Below are 12,217 nucleotides of genomic sequence, written 5' to 3'. Positions count from 1 at the left end.
GCAATGATAATTGAGTATACAAGCAGGTAAGATTGTGCAATAGTAAGTCGTAGTTGGCAAGAGTTGGCATTTAAAGTGATATTTGCGAAGAAATGAATGGATCTCTATTGAAACAGCAGAGACATTAGTAAATAAAAGTATCAATTAAAAAGATCTCAATAAGTGAGATACACTGTACTGGAGTCGCCAACAGTACACCATTCTATACCCAACGCAAACTTCTTGAGTGGATAATGGACCTACTGTGGTCAATTTCTAACTTGCCAGTGATAAAGTAAATCTTCTGAGCCTAACTTGGTTGAAAGTTTATTTACATATTAAAAGGAAGCTTTGTTCACCTTTACTCTGAAGACTATAGCTTACAAGTTTGTTACTCTGACTCTGAGGAATATTACCAAGACAACCTCACTCTCAGCATTTCATCCACTTCCTTGTTTTGGAATACCATTAACAACCTAATTTTACAATCTCTCCCAAAAATGAACTGAAAGCTTCATCTTCCCTCTGATTAATGTGTTTGTCACCAAATAGTCTAGTTCCATATCATTGCTGCTTTTCCAAAGTGTAGTTGTACAGCAACTCCTTATTGTTCTCATGCAGTCACTTCATGGGTCACCAAAACCACCATTTTAAAAAAAACTTCTCCAAATTTATCACTATTTCTGCCTTTACATTCGGGACCTTGCTACCTCTGTGTCTAACTAAATGGTAGCCTCTAATAGTTGAATAGCAGACCTAGTTCTGTTTTTGCTAACTCTGTCTTTGACATGTTTCAAAACTGAAAACCTCCAGCATCCCCTGTTTGGAATCCATTTGCCACAGGTCCTAATGATGAACTGAAAAACATTCTGTTCATACTGCAAGGCAACCATTAGTAGGAGACAGAAAGCTCATTTGGAAACAAGCACATTAATCAGATACCTGCAGCAGTTTCATCCTACAGCACTGTGTCACTGTCAGACAGAAAGCTCATTTGGGAACAGACACATTAATCTGACACCTGGAGCAGTTTCATCGTACTGCACTTGCTGGCGTGGTCATGATGAACAATGAGATGGAATCATGATGAAAATGAGCAACTTGAATAAAGTGCCAGAGCTGTATGTAGTTGTAGGAGTTGTTGTACGAGTGTTGAAGCCAGAGGTCCAGGGAGTTAATTCTGACAGTCTTGAAGGACATAAAGGAACAAAATCTCATTATCCTTGTGCTCTGCTTCTCAATGCCCTCTGTTTCTATCAAAAGATAGACACCTTTGAAGAGCATGTCATATTTGACAATCTAAGGAATACGAGAATCCATAACCCGTTTCTTTACAAATCATCCTGTTGCTGCTAAGCCTATGAGGTTGATTAGGGAAATTATATTTCTCAACTTCCATCCTTACTCTATGATAGTGAATATAGATCTCACCTATTAATGAAAGGATAAGTTAATATAGTTAGAGGTCAATCATGTCAACCCCAGGATATTGCTGAAGGAGTTCCTCAGGAAGTGTCTGAGGCCCATTCACCTGTAGCGCCTTCCATTCAATTTGTGGCTTTCTACAAAATCTTTGTATCCGCTTTAGTCACTGGAGGGGTCCCAACGAACTGGAGGATAGCCAATATTGTTCACTTATTTAAGAAGGGCAACAGGGATAATCTGGAAAATTACAGGTAAGTGAACTTTACATTAGTGATAGGTAAATTACTGAAGGAGATTTTAGGGATAGGATTTACTCACACTTGGAAATGTATGGACTTATTAGCAATAAGCATCATGGCCTTATGTGGGGAAGATCATGTCTTACAAACTTGATGGAGTTTAAGGAAATGACAAAGATGCTCGATGAGGACAGGGTGGTAGATATTGCATATGTAGACTTTAGCAGGGCCTTTGACAAGGTACCTCATGGCAGACTGATACAAAAGGTGAAGTCACATGGAATCCTCAGTGAGCTGTTAAGGATGGGTACAAAACTGGCTTAGACATAGCAGACAGAGAGTAGCTGTGGAAGAGTATTTTTCTAACTGGAGATCTGTGACCGGTGGTGTTCCATAGGGATCAGTTCTGGGACCTCTACTGTTTTTAATATATAAAAATAATTTGGAGGAGAACATTGGTGTCCTGATTAGTACGTTTGTGGATGAACAAAGATTTGAGGAGCTTGGCATAGTGAGGAGAAATACCAGCAGCTACAGCAGGATATAGCTAGGCTGGAGACTTGGGCAGAGAAATTGCAGATGGAGTTTACTCCAAACAAATACAGGTGATTCATTTTGAAAGATCTAATGCAAGAGTTAAGTATATAGTAAATGGCAGAACCTTTAGTAGCACCAACATATGAAGGGTTCTAAGCATACAGGTCCACAGTTCCTGGAAGTGGTAACACATTGGATGATTTGCTCAAGAAGGCATATGGCACGTTCACCTTCATTGGTCTTGTCATAGAGTATAAACATTGGCAAGTCATGTTGTAGCTGAATAGACTTTAGTTAAGCCACATTATAATATTGTGTACAATTCTGGTCGTCACTTGACAAGAAGGATATGGAGACTTTGGAGAGGGTACAGAAACAGTATATACCAGGATTATGTTGATTTAGAGGGTATTAGCTTTGAGGAGAGATTGGTCGCATGTAGTTGCTTTTATTTGAATGTTGAGGATAGGGGGACACCTGATAAAATTCTACAAAATTATGAGAGGTTTGGATAGTTGGAGAATGGATAGTTGGAGTCTTTCTCCAGGTTAGAAATTTCAGTTACATGGGTCATAGGTTTAAGGTAAAGGGGAGTAAGTTTAAAGGACGAGATGTGAGAGGCAGGTTTTTTACATAAAGGTTGGTAACTGGACTGTGCTGCCAGAGGAGATGGTGGAGGTGATTACAATAGCAACACTTAAGCGGCATCTTTACAGATATATGAATAAGTAGAGAATAGAAGAACATGGACCACATAGAGGCAAAAAGGTTTTAGTTTGCACAAGCGTTATGTGTCATCTCAGTGTTGGTGGGCTGAAGGGCCTGTTCCAGTGCTGTATATTTCTGATCCGTTCTCACATAAGAACAGATCTGGGAATGTTTCTTAATGATTGCACCATATACAGTAGCATTTGCAACCCCTCCAACTTATTAGTTGAACTAATAAGTGCTAAGTGACATTTGTGTCACTCAAATGCCAGGTTATGACCATCTACAAGATGAAAGCCTAATCATCTCCATTTAATATTTAATGGTATTTACATTGTTGATCTCCTACCAACAACATCCTTGGAATTACAATTAACCAGAAACTGAACTACACCAGCCACGTAAGTACTGTGGGACCCTAGAAACTCTGTGGCAACCAACTCACCTCCTGATTACCCAAAGCCTGTCCACCATCTACAAATCACAGTCAGACAATTTGTATAGTAGAATATTCTCAACTTGTCAGGAAGAATGCAATTCAAACACTAATCAAATAGCTCAACAACATTCAGAACAAAACAACTCATCTGATTGACATCCAATGCACCACTTAAAAATTATACTCTCCATAACTAGTAGATCATGGCTACAATGTGTACAATCCAGAAGATGTACTGTTACAAATTCACTAAGGTTTCTGCCACTGCACCTTTCAAACTCCTGAACTTCATGGAAGTAAAATATATCATCAATAATATCGTGTCCCAGTATTACTGTTAGATCATACAACAGATCATAACCCCTTATAGACTACCCATGAATGCAATGAACTTTTAATTACAGCTTTTTTTTTAAGACAAAGCCATCATATAGTCAAACTGATGGAGAAGGCCGTAAACAAGAAGACCATTAACATTAGGAGCAGAAGTAGGCCATTCGGCCCATTGAGTCAGCTCATCCATTCAATTAAATTATGGCTGCTCTAATACTTCAATGTCACTTTCCTGCTTTTTCCCCATAACCTTTGAAACCCTTACCATAAAAATCTGTCTGTCTCAACGTTGAATATACCTAATGACCTAACCTCAGCCGTGCTCTGTGGTGAAGAATTCCACATGTTCAGTACCCTCTGAGAGAAGAACTTCCTCCTTATCTTTGTATTAAATGCTCAAGCTCTTACTTGACATTATATATCCTCAGGTCCTAGACTCTTCCACAATGGAAAACAACCACCTCCATATCTGACCTGACAAGCCCCTTCAGACTCATATGCTTCAATAAGGATGCCTCTCATTCTTCGAAAATCCAACCTAACCTACTCAACATCTCCTCACAAGAAATTCTCTCCACACTCAAGATCAACTGAGTGAACCTTTTCTGGGCCACCTCCAGTGGCACTGCATCTTTCCTTAGGTAAGGGAATTAAAACTGATCACAGTGTGGTCTGACTAGTATCTTGTATAGATTAGCAATGCTTCCCTATTTTTATAATGCATTGCCTTTACAATAAAGGCCAACATTCTATTTGCCCTTCCGATTAGCCATTAAACTTATATGTTAACTTGTTGTAATTTATGCACATGGACCCCGAATCCCTCTGTGCGACAATTTCCTGAAGTCTTTTTCTATTTAAATGATGTTCAGTTCCCCTATTATTTCTGGTAAAGCTCATAACATTATACTTTCCTGTATTATATTTCACCTGCCAAGTTTATGCCCATTCATTTAAACTGTCTAATATCCTTTTGTAATCTTTATGTCATTCACACCACTTATCTTACCACCTAATTTTATCTCATCGCAAACTAGGCTATAGTACATTTATTTTCATCATCCAAATCCAGTATCAAGCCTGAGCTGTTGTGCTAGTGGACAACATTTAAAAGACATTTGGATAGGTACATGAATAGGAGAGGTTTTGGAAGGATACGGGCCACGAGCAGACAGGTGGGACTAGTTTAGTTTGGGATTATGTTCAGCATGGACTGGCTGGACTGAAGTATCTGTTTCTGTGCTGTGTATGACTCTGTGACTCCATGACTCTATGACAAAGGTGTATGCTGCAGTGGTCATAACTGAGAAAACCTCTAGTTATCCCTGTTGCAGATAAAAAGGAAGTCTTCCTCTCTGGAAACCAGAAGGCAAGTGATACCACAGTAGAAGGGAAACAGGCCAAACATTTTTCACCTGACCTGCAAAGCCAAGCATTTCATCTCCCAGTATCTGTGCTACCAGTATCACCCAATGTATGACTGAAATGTCTCTTCAACTGCTCTTTAAGGAGCTCAGAGGCTGAACTGCTTACCGTTTAGAAACATTATCTTTTTATGCAACCACCTTGCATTTCTAATCTGTGTGAAGAGTTATTATTTATTCTCATATTTAGTAATGAATAAACTCACTCTTTCATTAACTAAAGAAAACCTGGTTGAATTGGCTCCTTTTAAACCACAGAGTGAGTTGGTTTTGAGGAAATACATAGAGAAGGAAAGGATTCTCTTTAAGCTAAGCATGTGTGACTAACCAAAAGAGTGGGAAAATGAGGAATATGATTCAGCTTATCCCTCCTCATCTGGAGGCTTGACAATTTGTGGTATCCCATCTAGAACTGTAATAAATTGTGAAGCCTCACTCATGCACTGGCCATAACAGATGCATTTAGGGAAAATTCATTAAATGCAAGACAATTGGGTTCTTGAATTCATTCATGCCTTTCTCTGGTTAAACTTTTAATAGGAGTTCAATGGATAAAAGGTTGAGCATATGTATTCATGGTGGGACATATTGACATATTTTTATCTGTTGATATTATTTTAACACATATTTTAATCCAATTTATAAGTTTTATTATTTATTTTTAAAATATTTTGTAATATTCCATCTTTTGTGGTAGAATAATTTTCATTCATTTTATTATTATTGTTCATTTGTAAGTAACTTCTGCAATGAGTGAGCAACTGCACTCAATGAATTTTGATACAAGTTTTAAACTGAAATTGAGTTGAATTGAATTGAATTAATTCACCCACTTGGAAGGACAAAGGCAGCATTTGTACGAAATAACCACCATCAGAAAAGGCCCCTGAGGATATTAATGGTGGGAGATTCAGTGATGTTGGTATTACACTGACACTCAAGAGAGGGAGAGAGAGAGAGAGAGAGGGAGATGGTTGGATCTGTACTTCTATACTTGGTACTAATTGACACTAATATTATAAAAGCAATAGCAATTTCATATATAATGGGCAAAGGTAATTCACAGGAGACTTATTCCTATTAAGCTTTGTGAGATTGAGCTACATAAGGAAATATCAGCACAACCAAAATAAAATTAAAGAAGCATCTTAAAGGAGGAAAAAGATAGTTGCAAAGAATTCCAGACCATAACAACATAAGAAGAATATGACATTCAGCTTTTTAAGTTTGCCCATTATGCCAGAAGATCTTAGCTGGTCTGCCCAGGCCTCAGTTCCTCTTTCTTGGCAACTCCTGATAGACCTCAATCCTTCAATATTTCAAAAAGCAATCTATCTCTTTTTTTAAGTGTTCTCAGTGACCTAGCCTCCACAATTCTCTGGGTTTGAGAAAGCTAGACATTCACTAGACTTTAAGAGAAAAAAAAAATCCTTTGCATCTCAGATTTAAATGTGTGTGTTCTTATTCTGCAGCAATGTCCATTAGTAGGAGATTTCTCCACAAGTGAAAACACCTTCCTAACATCTCACTGTTCAACCCTTTCAGAATTTTATATGCTTCCATGAGGTCACCTCTTATTCTTCTAAACTCTGCTGAATAAAGCCTAACCTGTTAGCCATTCTTGATAAATCAAACCTTTCATCACCAGAGTTATCCAGATGAATCTCCTTTGAACTGCCTCCAAAGCCAGCATACCCTTTCTTAACTGCAGAGGCAAAAACTGTACACAGTTTTTATGTTTCATGCACAAGAACACATGCATCTCCTGGTGAAATCTCTTTCGATTCTTCTTAGGAAAGTACATGACCTCGTACTTTCCCACATTAAATTTGTTCTTACTCAATCTATGCCCCCTTTCAGATTTTTTATATGCTCATCACAAGATGTTCTCCCTCCTATTTTTGTATCATCAGCAAATTTGGATACATTACAAAAACAGAAATTGCTGGAGAAACTCAGAAGATCAATCTGGGGACAGAAAGCAGAGTTAAAGTTTCATGTCCAGTGACCCTCCTTCAGAATTAATGGTAACTAGGAAAAGATAATATAAATGTGGAAAACAGGGGTGAAAGTGGGTGGGGGAGAGGGTGGGAAAGAGTGAGCAGATAGGTGGAGACGGAACACAGAAGGAGAGAAAGGAAGTTAGGCAGACAAAGGCATGGTTGGTAGCAAGCCAGGTAAGAAGTAAAGCTGATAATGGGGATGATAAGTAGATGAACATGGCTTGGTTGTGCTGAAAACAGTCCATATGATGACAGTGCCTGGGGTGTGGGGGTGGGTAAAGGACATGAAGGGAAGTGGTCAGGCTGTAAAATTATTGACTTCGATATTGAGTCCTGAAGGCTGCAGGGCCTCCAAGTGGAAAATGGGATATTGTTCTTGAGCTGAGCTGCGAACAAAATGTGAGGATGACTACAACCTTCCAGTGGCCTGCCATTTTGACACATCACCATGATGCCAGGCCAACTGCTGCAGTGCTCTAGTGAGGTTCAACACAAGCTGAAAGAACAGTGCTCATTTTCCATGGTGACCCTATTTGATTGTGTTAACATGTTCTAAATGTCCTGAAATTCCTTACTTTTTCCAATGACAGATGTTTGCCAACTGACCTAAAGTGTCCTGCATTCTATATCCCTCCTTTTTGAACTGGAGCATCACATTAAAGTCTGCTAGAAACCTCCTGAATCTAGTGAGTTCTGGAATAGTTCAACCAAAGCCTCAGTCTCTCTGCAGCCACTTCCTTGAAAACCCTTGAATGCAGGCCATCAGTTCCTGGTGACTCGTTTGTCTTCAGTTCTGTTAGGTTAGCAAACACTTTGTCCGTTGTGATAGAAATGGTTGCAATACTTTCTTCCCATTAGTATCATGTTTGTCTGATATCTTTTGAATGTTTACAGAGTCCTCCATTATGACAACTGAAGCAAAATATTGATTTAAATTGTCTAACATTTCCCTGTTCCCGTTAGTAGTTGTCCAACTGTACTCCTCAAGGATTCCAAGCTCACTTTAGTTGCTCTCTTTTTACGTATACAATGAAGCACTTGCTGTTTGTTTTTATACATTTAGATTTTTTATATTTCTTGCCAATTTGCTTTTATAATCGATTTTCTCTGTTTAATTAATGTTTTAGTCAACCAACTCCTCTTCCTTTTTGCCTATTCTTCCAGGGCGTTAAATAGCTTTGAACACTGAGTCCCCAGTCCTCATCACTCTGTAACAGTTAACAAGTCATATTCATTTATTTCTATTTTGTGTCATCAACTCATCGATCATGTTCCAAATGCTGCGTGCATTCAGACAGAGAGCCTTAAGCTTTGACTTTTTACATTATTACTTTCTCGAGGCACATTTCTGGTCCACTCTTCTGTGTATATTTTCTGCCCTTCCTGTGACACTTTGATTATTATTCGCCTCCTCATTACCCTACACTTCCACTCTCTCATTTTTAAAAATTCCCCTTCAGTTGAACTCTCCCCCCAACCAATTCATTTAAGCCCCCTTGTACAATCCTATTCATAGTATTCATTAGGACACTGAGCCACACATTGATCTTTGAGCCACAAAGTTTACTAATCTTACTCATGCTTTGCCAATTTGCAAATGGCTCAAGTAGAATTATGAAGGTTATTACCTTTGTGGCCTTGCTTTTTAATTTAGTCAAAACTATTCATAATCCTTCAGCAGAACCTCTTTCCTATGTGTACAACAACAGCTATATCCTTCCCCTCTCAATCCGAGTTCCTCTCCAGCCCAGAAGAGATGTCCTGATCCTTGGCATCAGGTAGGCAACACAGCCTTCAGGACACTCAGTGTTTGCCACAGAGAATAGTATCTATTCTTCTGACTTTGGCCTCTTCTGCCATTGCTACATTTTTCTTTCTCCCACCTTGTAAATAATGCTCTGTACCATGGTGCTTTGGTCAGTTTGTCCATTCTCTTTGCAGTCTGTTGTCCCTTGTCCACACTGGGTGCAACAGGCTCATAACCATTGGGGAAGAGAACTGGCTGAGGCTCCTCTAATGCTAATATCTGGTTTCCAATTCCTGCCTCAATTACAGTCATGCCCTCCTATTCCTCAGCTCGGCTGCTGCTGTTTTCTCACCGATCTGCTCTTCCAGTTGACCAGAACCTAGGGTCTAGGCAGCTGAGAGTGTGGTCATTCTTGGAGATGCACAAGAAACAAGGTTTGGGGAAGTGCACTTCAAATGATTATCAAGTAAAAAAAAGCAATAGAAATAGGCAAGAGCAGCCATGGAGTCAAACAATGTGACAAACCAGAGACAGTAAAGGTGTTCAGGGATGTAGCAGTAAGTTGGAATTGAATGCCATTGGCGTACATATACAGCCTGATGTTGTATTTTTAATGAACGTCTTCAATGGGCAGCACTTAATTGAGAAATAGAACAGCGTGAAAGATATATTTGTGTGAGGGTCTTCAGAATTAATGGCGCAGAGTGGAAAGCAAATCTGTTTCAGTTGATCCTTTGACTGTATTGAATTGAACAGAATCAGGTAAAGGTAGTTCCACCCAGCCAGATGATAGAAAACTGGCAGTGAAGGAAGGAGTTCTGGTTAACAAGGTTGCTGATAACTAGGTTCCGATGATTGAGGATACGTAGCCATCATGCTATTTTGAGAAGTGCAAAGGTACCTGCACCTGTTGGCACAATTATTGTCTGCCATCTTGCACCCTAAACCTAAATGTTTACCCAGGTCTTTCTGAGTTTGAGGTGGATTATTTCACTTTAGAATGTGTTATGAATGGAACTAAATATAGTCAAGGATCCCACACTGTGAAACTGCAACAATGACGATATGGGGTGACAGGGTCATAGAGTCATACAACGTGGAACCAACCCTTTGGTCCAACTTGTCTGCTAGTCCCACCTGCCTGCATTTGGCCCATACCCCTCCAAACTTTCCTATTCATGTACTGATGTGGATATCTTTTAAACATTGCACCTGTACCTGCATCCACCTCTTCCTCTAGTAGTTCATTACACACACTAACCACACTCTGTGGAAAAAGTTGCCCTTCATGTCCTTATTACATCGTTCTCCTCTCGCCTTAAAAAATATGTCCCCTAGTTTTGAACTCCCCACTTTAGGGAAAAGACTTTTGCTATTCACCTTATCTATGCCACTCATGATTTCATAAGCCTCTGTAAAATCACCTCTGACCTCCTACACGTCAGTGAAAAAAGTCCCAATCTGTCCAACTTAGTTTTATAAATCAAACCCTCCTTTCCTGGCAACATTTTGGCAAATATTTTCTGAACCCTCTCTAATTTAATCGTCTCCTTCCAATAACAAGGCAATCAGAATTGCTCACAGTAGTCCAGAAGAGGCTTCATCAAAATCCTGTACAACCTCAATGTGACGTCCCATCTCCTATACTTAAGGGTCTGAGCAATGAAGGCAAGCATGCTAAATGCCTTCATAACCACCTTGTCTGCTTTTGATGCAAATTTCAAAGAATTACGCACCTGAAACCCTAGGGGTCTCTCTGTTCGACAGCACTACCCAGGCCTCTACCATTAATTGTATAAATCCTGCCTTGTTTGTTTTACCAAAATGTAATACCTCACATTTATCCAAATTAAACTCTACATTGACGCAATTATAGAGTCATAGAGCCATTGAGATCTACAGCATGGAAACAGACCCTTCAGTCCAACCCGTCCATGCCGACCAGTTATCCCAACCCAATCTAGTCCCACCTGCCAAAACCCAGCCCATATCCCTCCAAACCCTTCCTATTCATATACCCAGCCAAATGCCTTTTAAATGATGCAATTGTACCAACCTCCACCACTTCCTCTGGCAGCTCATTCCAAATACGTACCACCCTCTGCATGAAAAAGTTGCCCCTTAGGTCCCTATTATATCTTTCCCCTCTCACCCTAAACCTATGCCCTCCAGTTCTGGACTCCCCCAACCCAGGGAAAAGACTTTGTCTATTTATCCTATTCATGCCCTTCATAATTTTATAAACCTCTATAAGTTCACCCCTCTGCCTCCGACGCTCCAGAGAAAACAACCCCTGCCTATTCACCCTCTCCCTATATATCCTCCAACCCTGGCAACATCCTTGTGAATCTTTTCTGAACCCTTTCAAGTTTCACAACATCTTTCCAATAGGAAGGAGACCAGAATTGCACGCAATGTTGCAACAATTGATCAAGATCTCTTTGTAATCTTAGATAACCTTCTTCACTTTCCAATTTTGGTATCATTTGTAGATTTACTAACCATGTCTCCTATATTCTCATCCAAATCATTGATATGATTGGTCTCCAACAGCAACATCCAGCTTTCTTTATAAATGGCTCTAGCCACTGGTCTGATTGACCTGGGAGTATGAGGAGGTCTTCAAGACATACTAAATGAAATATTGCCTGAATGTTGGAAACAATTACTCTTGGCTCTCCTTTGACATTCAGCGTGCATATCCATGCTTTGATCAAGACCGTCACACGGACTGGAGTTGGATAATTCTCATGGAATGTGACCTAAATATTGTTTGACATCCTATTTATAAGTATTTGCTTGATGTTATTAATGGCTTCTTCTATCACTTTGCTGATGATTGGACGGTGAATAGCTGGGTTAAATTTCTGCTTTTTTATGACCAGGCCATATATATGGATTACTTTTCCCGATATTGTGTAGTTGCAAGTAATGTCACTGAAATGACTTGGTCGTGAGAGAATAATGTTTTTTAGTTTACTAATCTTTAGCCAGGGTTTTGACAGATCTTACAGTCTTGGTTATATCATGTGTGTTCAGCAGCTTCTTAACATCATGTGGAATTTTAAAAATTCATTTGATATCAGCATCATGGAAGATGTGCAGCTCAAGAAAAGAGTAAGTGGATAGTGGATTATCCATTCACCAGTTAAATGAGGATGCTTACTAAAAATTCACCTTTGCGTCTGGTTCTCACAAACAATTGGGATGAAGCTTCCTCTATCTGTAAATTACCTTACCCATCATCAGATTTGAAATATGGTAAGACTAAACACCTTTGCTATCTCTTAGTTGAGGAGCACTTAGCACTTTTGGTGCTAAATGTGACGCTTTGCTATTCTTTCAATCAATTGGTATTTTTCAGACTTTTCCTGACAACAGTA

The sequence above is a fragment of the Hemiscyllium ocellatum genome, chromosome 30 (assembly GCF_020745735.1).
Source record: "Hemiscyllium ocellatum isolate sHemOce1 chromosome 30, sHemOce1.pat.X.cur, whole genome shotgun sequence".
In the NCBI taxonomy this organism is placed as follows: Eukaryota; Metazoa; Chordata; class Chondrichthyes; order Orectolobiformes; family Hemiscylliidae; genus Hemiscyllium; species Hemiscyllium ocellatum.
The sequence above is the reverse complement of the archived record's forward strand: the minus strand, read 5'-3'. Positions refer to the sequence as shown.